Consider the following 10,954-nt stretch of genomic DNA (forward strand, 5'->3'; position numbering starts at 1 on the left):
TGTCTGACAAACAGAAATTATATTTTTTAATGTCCAAGTTTCATATAAATCACATCAGATGTGTTTCAGGCACTTCACCTTTGGTCTACCAAAGGTATGTTCAGGCTTCCTGTGAGGATCCTACAGCAGAGATCATGTGCCCTTTCCCTGAGGGACATACCTCTTCAATGAGAGATATGGGGAAATCTGTGTATCTGGCCAATCTGGCCATTCCTAATAAATTAATTCACAATTGTGCCTGTGAATATTCTAGGTGAAAACAATGGCTGGATCACAATCATCACTTTCTTGTTTGGTACACCCTGTTTGTCTGACAAGGTAGAACAAAGGTATTCTGGACCTTTGGAGTTGAGCCCCAGTGCTTTCTTCTCTGTGAAAGTGGAAGAAATCTTACAATTCCATCAACATTTCCTTTTTTTCAGACTATCACTTTAATTTACTTGGAGTGATTAATGAAAACCTGGTTTTGGACATTATGTGTTTACAGGTGTGTGACCGATTTGTGCAATTTTTTATCTTAGCAGACAGAAAGATAGCTGAAACACACATAAAATTCAGCAAACATCAATTTTTGTAAACCTGAGCATTAGATTTCTCCAAAGGAAAAAAAAATTCTCAATAAGTTGTTAGCTTCAGAGATGAAAGATACATCCTATATGCTGCAACTTGCAGGACTATCACCCTATGGCTCAGGTAATACCTGCTTGTAAATGCTAGTAATAATTCTTAGAGTCGTATGCAGTTAGTGTAAATGATGACAAATTGCAGAGACTTTTAAAGTAAGCTCTGTTGTTTTGTAAGAACAGCCTGAAATCTATGAACTATGTTGGCTTTAGTTTACATTAAAGCAAAAAGAAGAGGATCAATTGAAACTGCTCACTGCAGGTAGCGTCTTGGTTAGTGTCACATACTGTAACTGCTGAAAGAAAACAAAGTTTTGAAGATGATATGGTGTCCTCAGGAGTTCTAAAAGAAAGATGCTATGGTGTCCTCAGGAGTCCTAAAATAATGGATAAAGCTTCCAGTGTTGCACTGAGTGAGGCAAATCCATAAATAATGTGTGAATTTTTTTCACAAAATAATACTGTAGGGTAGAACACATGATACTTCCAGTCATCTGCAGTTTGTTGCTGCATATACTGTACTTGTTTTTCCTTACTGCCCACAGAAGTGTAGATATTGTTCATGCAATATTTAACAAGTGGTGGTGTTTTCACAAGAGAGTTGTACTTACTATAAAACCAAAATGTAGTAATGTTGCATACCCTCAAATTTAAAAAAAACCCTAAAACATAATGCTGCCTAACAGAATTGGTGCTGCTTTTTTTTTTTTTTTTTTTAATCAAGAGGGAAATATTGTTTGCAGTTACAACATTTCTTCAAGGTTATTTAAGTATTTGAGTGTTCTGTTTATTGTACTGATTATGACTTGCTTTGCCAAACCCAACAAATTTTAAGTCACTGCTTTGCTAGTCTACCATTCCTTCTGTTCGACATGTGGTTTTTCTAGCATATGGATGTAATATTTCATATTCCACTTCATGCTTCATGTTAAAACTCCAGTTCTTCTGCAAATCTTCGTTCTTTCACCTTCTATCTGTTCTGCTATATCAAATCTGGCCCATTTATGACATGTCCAAGGCTGTCATAATTAGTCTGTTCTAAATCCTCCTGTTAAACCCTTTTTCAAATCTGGTGAGGTTTTCTACATTTTTAAGAACTTATCTATGTGTGTATCAACTTCTTTCAAAAAGCATTTTAAAAAAAAGTTATGCTGGGGCTTTTCTGCCTAAATCTAGTAGGTACCATCAGTATGAAATGTGATGTCTTCCAGATGTTTTGAATTTTTTTTTGCAATTGCTGAGCCAGTTCTCTGACATCCCAAATGACAAAATCCAGGAATTCATATTCTGAATACTTCCTTGTGGCATTACTTAAGGACCTGATCCTGCAAGATATTGAGCATGTCATGAAAGGTCATAAATGCCCTGAAATCCCACTGAACTTGGAACTTTAGAATTAAATTTTGAAACTGTATGAGATCTTTGAGGTTTCACAATTTAAACTCTGGAACACTGGTAATTGAGGATACTCTGATTTGGAGACATATGTTACACATAGCCAACAACATTTGAGGAAATCAGTATATTTAGAACAGGAAATCCCTTTATTACACATGCCAATTAGATCAAAATTCTCACTGACAAAAAACATAGCTAGTTTAAGAAACATATTGGTTTCCAATGGTCTTGATTCTTGAGCAGAAACATCTGTTAAGAATACTAATCACAGTAGAAAGAACATCCTAATTAAAAATGCTTTTGACATCCAAATGTTAAAACACAGATTCTGAGCTTTTTCAATTACTTGGAAGAAAAAAGCATTTTATCCTTTACATATCTTGATTCAGAACCAAAAGCCCAAATAATTCTTTACCTTGACATGGACGCACACTTTTTTTCCTCAATAAAAGCAGAAATGAGTGGTGTGTGTTAACCTAATAAATTAAATGAAAATCATTGTGCAGTGGCAGTTGCTCCCACTTTTTTATTGCCTTTGTAGCTTTCACATACAAGGTGTAATTTTCTTACTAACTGTCCAAATTGCTGCTTCTATGTGTATCATTTAATGGCAATGTATTTTTGTGACACATATTTGAGTAGGGATAGATGCTTCTGCCATTCTCAGAGATAGGTTTTTTCAAGTGATCCACCAGAAACATGCTTTCCAATCTTTGGCCCCTGAGAGACTCTATGGCAAATTTAGTCACTTTCTGACAGTTCACCCTGAAATATTTAGCAAGTTTTTATACAGAGCAGAAAGTGGCAGGTTTTTTACCTTTTAAACTCTTCTGTGTTTGATCCATCTTGTCATTCTTAATTTCTCAGGTGACTGTAAAATCATCAGGGCAATGCGACCTGTGAATTTTCACCCCTGTGTATTCTCTCTTAGATATGCATCATAAATATTTCAGCATTTATTTAAATGATGGCTGATGTTCAACATTCTGAGCTTGCCCTGCAGGTGATTCCCTTGGTCTTCACCTATGTAAAATACAAACAAATAGTATGGTTGCATCCAGTCTTTAGTTACCTCCCAGTTTTCCTGCATATATTTTATATAACCTCATTCTTTTCTGAAGTAATTTCTAGAAATTATTGGATTTCACTGTTGGCTACTTCATTATACAAGCCTGTCAAGGTTTCTCTCTAATTGCTACCTTACATACTATGATTAAATATTATCCTGCACTATAAACTTTTCCAAAAAAGTAGGTGCAAAAAATGAGATTTTATAAGAATATGAGATTGTCAAGAACATAAGACTTATTCTGGTAATTTCCATCTCTAAAGTATGGGAGACTAAATATACTTAATGCATCCAAAGCTTTCACTACAAATGGCAAGCTCTTTGGATGTGAGAAAGACTTTTACATTTCAGAAGTGTTTCAGGTTGCATTTTCTGGAGTTTAAAATAATTTGGAAAACTACAGGTAATCTGTGGTCCTTCAATTTTATCTCTGCATTTCTTTCTCCACAGCTTTCAAGCATGAATGCCTGTCAACCTGTTTGTACACTCTCTCCTAGCTACATATTGGCAAGCTGGCAAATAGATAAAAATTTTAAGTGGTTTCCATCATTCAACATTTGTATAATTCATAAAAGGAGGAAAAAATACTTTCCCAGATGTAATGTATTATGACATTCAGATCTTTACATTATCTGAGGTTTCTAAATGTAATATATTACCACAACATGAAGTTACTTTTGACATTAGCATTGGAATCACTGTCCACAGAAAAGCAGAAAAGAAAGATGCATCACTACATTTTACTAGAACAAAATTAATCTACTCAAATGCCTGAAGCATGCAAGCTGGGGATGTATTATGTTACACTGGTAGAGTGACCTTGTACTATTGACAGAATAGTAGGAGCTCCTTCATAACATCAAACTGCTGTAAAATTAACAAAGTATATAAAACAGGATGAGAAGTGTAACTCCTAAAAAGGCAAAGCCTCAAATCATTGATCCTGACCATCTCTCTGACAGGAACAGAGCAGATCAGCCTTGCTGGTAACAGATGTGAGAAATATGATCTGCTTCCTGCTAGAGAATGGACTATGCAGGACTTCATCTGTTTTCATTTCTTCTGAGGATATGGGAAGGCTTCTCTGGCAACTCAATGAGAAATAGCCCTATGGTTTTTGTGTGCTAAATGATTGCTGCCTCCCTTTGGGTTGCAATTTTTATATGTAAAACGCTACATTTATTCAAGTACTTGCTAGCATGTGAAAAAGTAGTATAAAATTGGAAATAAATATGATTTTTTTCTCAAATCAAAGACATGCAATTTTTGTGTTTGCTGAATGTTAGTTATGGATCCTTCTTTAGGATCCACAGGATCCATTTTAGCTTCTTAGTATTTTCTTTCCAGAGACTCTGTGTCCCACTTCAGAAACAGTAAGATTCAGGATTTTGATAGACGGTGGTTATGTTTATGAAGCACTATGAGAGGGATACCTCCAGGAAGTTGAAGGACTGTACAGTAGGATTGATTAGTGCATTTTCCAGAAAAAGTCAGGAAGAAGAAAGGAAAACAAAGGTCAGAGACCTTTAGTTTTGACAATACTTGTTGCTTGCATAAATAATGTGGGTTTTTTTCCCTACACTCAAATTTAAGATGAAGCATTCAGTATTCACGGTCACATTCTTGAGTTTGCCCATGTTGTTCACTATTCATGGTCTGTTTGTGGTTCTTCCTAAACACTTTGGCCTCTCCAAACAAGGCTAATGTGACATGGCTGCCAGTCCTGTGCAGGAGTTACTGGATTCTCTGGTGGGTTGCCTTCACTGACCACTGCTTTCAGAAGCTATAACCCAGCAAGTCAAACACAGATTCAGGGAGCAGCCTCACTTGACTAGAAAAAGGCATAGTGCTGTCTCAGTTGCTGCAGCACAGTCACTTGGGACTGTCAGTACCTGTAGAAAATCCTTATTCACCTACAGGCTAAACAGGATATCCTTGAGGATCCAAATGAGCACAAGATGCCTATGTTTAGGCAACTGATTCTTTAAATATGTGTTCTCTCCTCTTCTGCAAATCTTGCAGTAAGAAATTGAAAAGTATTTTCTCAAGGATGTTAAATATCTAACTTCTACTTATGAAGAAAATATGACATCAACTCAAATACCAGAGAGGAAGATGAACATAACTTTGGCCAAAGCCTTTGGACTGGATCTCTAGCTCTTGCAGACCAGCAGATGACTCTTCACTATATATGAATAGATTGCATAGATAGTCTGGATGGGTAGATAGGCTTTGAAATACACAGTGCCCATATGAAAAGACACTTTTGAGCTTGTTTCACTGAAGCAATCTGCTACTTGGCAGGGTTTTGGCAGCCAAGGACCACAGCTAAATGTTGAGCCTCTATCACTGATCCAACCCTTGAAAAGACTTCCCACTTCTGGAAAACAAGCTTGCTCTGCTCACACTTCCAATTTATGTCCAGTCTTGGCCTTGCTGGACTCTACTGGGCTGCTTCTTCAATGCCCCCACTGTTTTTAGCATATCCATGCCTGGAAAGCTTTGGTAACTGGGGCAGAGCAACAGCTTGGGCTGATTAAATTCTCACAAATTTCTCTTGTTCACATGATTCAGCACATGAAATTATGCTGATCCCATCCTATTCATCTTAACTGCCCCATGACCAAATGGTGAATGGTGCTACTGCTACTTGCAGCCTCTGTCTCATTTAGTGAAGATAATGCAAAATATTTTAGTTGAGTTTAAATAAAACAGGACCAATTCATGACTTCAAGAGTGGGAGTGGGGGAGAGAGAATTTCAATAGTTTCAAAAAAGATGCTGATAAGACAAGCAACAGCAGCATGGTTGTGACACATCTGTTACAGGCTGGAAATACTGTATAGTGTCTAACTGATAACGCTGTTTGAAGGAGGAAGCTCCCAACAGCATATATTTTATGCCTGTAGTCCTGCTTAGTGTTTGCCCAATTTTTGTTCACATGAAATGAAGTTGACTAGGTCAATCATAATTTAAAAGATTTAAAATTCTTCCTAAATAATTCTTCTGCCAATCGAGTACTATGTTTTTTCCAGCTAATATGGACAAATAGACTGTGTGTAACCCCGGCCTTGGCTGGCAGTATGTAGCTTGGATTAATGACTGTTGATGGAAACAGAACATGCAGTAGCATCCCTATCAAAAACCATAAAGATCTGCTACTCAGTGGAATGAGCAACAGAGTAAACCATTATTCTATGCAGTCATTTAAGTGGATGTAGTGTTGTGGCTGGTTATTTGTGGTAAGCAGTTGCCTGTATACTGTGTGACAAGCTCAGTCACTGAGCATGGACAGATCTGTGGTATATGCAAAACTACTTTGTAGACAGATGTCAACTCCCTTGGGCCTCTCCTTAAGCACAGTCGTAGTATCCAAGTCACTGGGGTTTGGCAGGCTGAACTCTTGGTTCAAACAGGTCTTCAGTGACCTCTTTGCCTTCATTCTAGGCCTCTTCAATTTATTTGGCCTGTAAATTAGTACTAAAGATTTATCAGCCAGCCCTGCTAACCATTCACTAGCATAGAAAAACCTCAAAATATTATATTATTATATCCCTTTATTTACATTATTAAATAAATAGATATCCTCTATTTTCCTGGTCTGCTTAAGTATATATTCTTCTCTATTTTCTATGATCAGAATAGACATAACTGCAATCTCATTCTTTTAGCTCCGAACAAGATATTAAAGCAAGGAGAGCATTACTGTCTCTGCAGCTACTTTTATCTCCTCCCTGCTAGACTTTCCTGGGGGTTTACCAGAAACCTATCAAACAATACCACAATAACTACCCCTGAGTAAAAACCAAAGGGCTGGCTGAAAAACAGTAATTCCATCTCCTGAAACACACTGAGGTTTCAAAGCCTATTCTAACAGGAACAAAACCACTACCTTCTTTTAAATTAGGAGGAAGGAAAGAAATCCAACCCAGGAGACAAGCTGGAATATTATCTATAACCTACAGATTGGTTACTTGTTTTAGGCCAGAAAACAGCTGAACTTTACTTTCAATAAGGAACCAGGCAGTGAAGAAGTTGACTTTAAGCTTCCTTTCTTCCAGGTAGATGCTTTTCTCTCTCTCCCCTGAACCTGAGAAGCTCAACCATCAAATTTTCAGAGAATTCCAATATGTTTTACAAAACATTTTGTTTTTAATGAGATCACTGTCATGGAAGAAAAGTGCAAATTGAACCTTTGAAGCAAATCCAGCTGCAGAGAGCAGAATGAACTGCCCCTCAGAGGTTTGGCCTCCCATTCTGCATGTGGGTGTCCATGTCAAAAGCAGTCATAGAAGGTTACTGGTTTCAGTCAGACAGGCGTCAATATTTCAGGGCACACAGAATATTTGGGGCTTTTACAAGCACAAGTACTTTGGGATGCCAGCTCAGCCCTCTGCCTTTCCTTACTTCAGATTTATGGTCAGCAAACCCAGCCACAAATGAGGGCTCTTTCAGCCAGGCAAGTATTCACACCTGATGTCTCAGTGCTAAAGTACAGCCATACCTCCAGGCTTTAATTCACTTTTGACATCAGCTACACAGGAGTTCACAACACTACAAATCATTGGCCTTTTTGACAAAGGCAGGCTTGATATTTTCACGTTGTATATCTCTGTTTTTTTCCTTTTAAAAAGCTCTGGTAAAAATGGGATGACAACTGAATATTTTACAAGGTGAAGAAGAAAGTGAGAATATGGGATTCAAATTACTCCAACACAAAAATCTATCGTGCTAATAGAAATATAAAATTTACCTATCTTTATCTGATTTCTTAAGGGAGGCATGGTTCCTGGGTTCAGTCTTCTTCATTACTTTTTCTGGAGTGTTCAAACCAGTTTTAACCTAATCTGATATGAAGATAAAGATTTCAAAAGATACCTGAATATGTTGCCAGATGTAGGAAAAAAAGATCATTGTTTTGTGACTGATGATAGTCAATATGAATTTCCCAATGTGTGATAAAGTATAAACTTTTTTTTTTTTTCATGTAATTTATTTAAACATTTAGTTAGCTGTAAGAGTACAGTGATTGGAAACTGGGTTTTCACAACTCTGGCTATTAAAAACCTGTGTAGATTTATTGAGAAACATTAGATCAAGAACCCATGCATGCAAGGTGCTGCTGCACTGAGAGTTTACAGACTGTTTGCATAGGAATCTTTGATTAAATGTAAATTCTCTAGCAGGGACACTTAATATGCTCAAGGTTTGCATGAGGCATATGCCCAAGAAAGCAGGGCCAGCACTGAACTGCTTAGAGCTTTGTATTTACCTAATCCTTCAATTTATGAGACATTTCTAAAAGGAAAAAAAAAACCTATGCAAAATTATTTATGTATATATTTATGCCAGGGAAACTGTGTGACTTCACCCTCTCTATATCTGAGACTACATCTCCTGGAATGCAGGGTGGTCCACCACCTCACCAGTCCCCCTGGCTGCAGTGCAAGGCCAGAAGACAGCTCAGCTGGGGAATGAGCCCTAGTCAGGGAAGTGGTAAGTCACACTACTTTTCTCCTAATCCATTGTCTTACCTTATTTTAACTGATGCCCTCTGGTTTTGATCAACATTCTCCATACCATTCAATTTGGACATATTTTAGCAAGCAGAATTGAATATTTTTCTCTTGCACTTTTCATCAATAATATAATTCAACACCAACTCCAGATTTTCATCTGAAACAATTCCAGCAGCAAACTTAAAATCTGTCATGTAAATCAGATTCCTTAGTTTGCACTCTGAAATACATTAAAAAATTCAGGATTTTGAGAAACAATTTTTCAAATGCAAATAATAGTAACAGAAATGGGGTACAAGAAATAGAAAATACAATATAGTGTCTTGCTAGAATCCTCTGTTTTGTTTTTCTATTGCTTTGAAAAACAATACTTGTCAGCAGAAATCTGTGAATAGATGTAATTAATCTAAATTGTATTTTTAATTGGTCTGCTAAATAACTTGTGCTTTTATAATTAAACAAGTTAAGGGTAGGAAATATTTTTCCATCTTTTAAGGGGCTCATAAGGCTTTGTAATTCACAAAGACTGACAAGAATTTATGCACATTTAATTTTTATTTAGTATTTAACCTTTCTCCTTCATTCTTTAATCACATTATTTTACCAGTTTTCAATTGTATCACATTCTAACAATAAATCAAAGTAAATTCCTGACCATTATAGTTGTAAACACAGAATTTTCATGACCTGATGCATATTGTGACTTAGATTTTAATATGTAAACACAACCACCTTTACTTCTAGGTCACCTTAGTGACCAGATAAACTCAGATAAAGAAGTAGCCACTGTGCAAGACCAGATGTAGTATGCCTCAGCCTAAAGATGTCTCGAATCTCTTTGTGTTGATAGTTTATCTAAAAAGCATATTTTGTTACCTTTTTTAATTTTTTCTCTTTTTTTTTGAAATGTCCTCTTGCTGCCTGTGTTATGCAATAGATTAGTTGCTAATAAAAATGAGTTTGGCTCAGCCAAGGTGTAGTGAAGTAGTGGCTGTTGAGCTGCCAGTGAAGGCTGTAGTTCCCAGGCCTCCAGTCAGCTCAGACTGAGCAGATTAATGAGGTAAGTGGCTCAATGTCGATGAAAGGTGGGAAAAGGCCATACTGTCTCTTCTTTCCTCTTTCTAATGTAAACACCTCATATGCAACTGATAGGTCTTCAAATACTGAGAAATACAGGACAGGACATCACAAACTGTTACCTTCCTCCTTAACAGCCTTCATCATCTAGAACCAGGCTGTGTGCAAGCTTCCACATTTAGAAGTAGCTCCCTTGTTTAGTGCACAGTATCAGTGCATCAGTCCTGTTTTGTAGGAGTGTACAATGGTGAGGTGGAGTTTCCAGACTCCAGCTGAACATTTCCAAGCAGGAGGAACCTGTATTTTTCTCAGTTGGAAGCCCTAGCATGTCCTTGTTTGTTCTTGGGGATCACCACTGGTACAGCTGTGTTGGCTGCCAGTCATCAACTGCCTAATTCACAGGAGAGGGTTGATGAACTCTCTTGGATTCCATTTAAACATGAGCTTAATCCCAGCAAAGTCAGTGGTACTTAAACATATACAGAAAGCTAAGCATGTGTTGGCAAAACAAAGATGGTTACAGAAGAACTTAATCTTTTCTACTGCCTCCTGCTTTGGCTCCTCAATATTCAACCAGGTGGGTCCAACAATAGCTTCAGAATTTTTGGCCAACCCTCCATTCCTCTCTTGGAGAAAGTTCACATTTATTTTGTTTTCATTGCCAAATCAGAGTAGTCAAATTTGAAATGGCAAAGTACTACATGAAATGGAATTTCCTTCTTCTGCCCAGTTCTAATAATGACTTAGAGTTGAGTTTAAGTAAAAGATAATTATACTTTTATTAAACTAAATGAAATTTGTTAGCAACACTCAGGAGTCAGACTAGGAATTGTGTTGCTTCATGCTGCCCAAATGAGTACTAAAATGCTATTATTTCCCTTTCAAAGTGCTGTGATAACTTTTTTTCCACTCATTTATGTGGTATTCCATTACATGTTCCCTGAATGTGCACAGCAGGGTCATTCTGCTGAAATATTCTTGCCATGAGATTCCATGAAAATTCACACTTATCTACAACATAAATATTTCTCTCACTCATAGCTAAAAATTCAGTATTTAGTGCTCTTCTTTGATGAAAGTAAAGTGGCCTTGTGACATGAAAAGAATATGTAGTTGCTGTTGGAAATGTGTTGTCAGTTGAACTTTCCACCCTGATTAAGGAAATATATTTATGAATGAAGGCAGTAGAATAATATAATCACATTGCATTTCTCATCTTAACTGATTAGGTAAGAGGTCTTCAAGATCAATTATTTAAAAAATAAATAT

Source organism: Sturnus vulgaris, chromosome 5 (assembly GCF_052056855.1).
Source record: "Sturnus vulgaris isolate bStuVul1 chromosome 5, bStuVul1.hap1, whole genome shotgun sequence".
NCBI classification, from domain to species: Eukaryota; Metazoa; Chordata; class Aves; order Passeriformes; family Sturnidae; genus Sturnus; species Sturnus vulgaris.